We start from the raw sequence: 1,245 nt of genomic DNA, 5'->3' as shown, positions 1-1,245 counted from the left end.
TAGGCTGAAGACCAGCCGAGCTGCTGCACGCTGGATTAGCTGCAGAGGTCGGCACATGCAGGCTCAGCAGCCAGGAGCCAGTTGCGGGAGTTTAGGCCCAGATGATTATGCAACTTGATCCCATAGACACTCAGCAGTTGTTTAAAGACAGCCTAATGCTGTAGTTTGCTACTGGGCCAGGACCGCAAACAGTCGCGATTTTGTCGAGGGGTAGCTGGGACACCTTTGGAGTGAGGGAGTATCAAGCCGATTGGCAGTAGCAGGCTGGGGTGTAGGCTTTGACCATGCCCGGGTGTAGGATGCGTGTGAGCCAATTGCAGATTCTCTCCAAGTTGTCCTGTAAACGCGCTATAAAAAGCAAACTGTACTCACTCAGATTTTTTGACAGCCGCACAATGTATAGCTCCGGGTACACAATACAACACGACTTGCTAATAAAGGCGACAGACAGGAACTGAGAAATTGACTCATACAGTCAAGTGTTGCTATTGCCTTTTTCTGCTTGGCTTATTGTCTTTTGTTAATGGGGAAGCTAAGCATATCCTCGCCTCGGTCGGACAGCGGCGTCACGCTCGATGCTGCTGTTATCTTTTGGTCTTTCTTGGTGAATAATCAGCAGCTGGTAGAAAAGTCCAGTCTCCCCGTCGGGAATCGAACCCCGGTCTTCCGCGTGACAGGCGGAGATACTGTCCACTATACTAACGAGGACGGCGCCCACGCTGACCTTGGCACGTGTGTCGGGCAGACTCTGCCCGTCATTTTGTCACGCAGCGTAGCGCAGGGCGTTGACTTCAAGCCCTCACTCTTCTTCGATATGACCCTTTTTGGCGATGAGGCCCGATTGACACTGCTCTCCTTTGGCCAGTGCAGGGTGCAGAGGAGCGGTGTAGTGCGGCAGAACTTGGGTAGGCTGAAGACCCCGAGCTGCTGCACGCTGGATTAGCTGCAGAGGTCGGCACATGCAGGCTCAGCAGCCAGGAGCCAGTTGCGGGAGTTTAGGCCCGAGATGATTATGCAACTTGATCCCATAGACACTCAGCAGTTGTTTAAAGACAGCCTAATGCTGTAGTTTGCTACTGTCCACTATACTAACGAGGACGGCGCCAACGCTGACCTTGGCACGTGTGTCGGGCAGACTCTGCCCGTCATTTTGTCACGCAGCGTAGCGCAGGGCGTTGACTTCAAGCCCTCACTCTTCTCGATATGACCCTTTTTGGCGATGAGGCCCGATTGACACTGCTCTCC

The sequence above is a fragment of the Micropterus salmoides genome, unplaced genomic scaffold (genome assembly GCF_014851395.1).
Source record: "Micropterus salmoides isolate LMB-PRFRI ecotype aquatic unplaced genomic scaffold, ASM1485139v1 Ms_hic_scaffold_4650, whole genome shotgun sequence".
Classification (NCBI taxonomy): domain Eukaryota; kingdom Metazoa; phylum Chordata; class Actinopteri; order Centrarchiformes; family Centrarchidae; genus Micropterus; species Micropterus salmoides.
The sequence above is the reverse complement of the archived record's forward strand: the minus strand, read 5'-3'. Positions refer to the sequence as shown.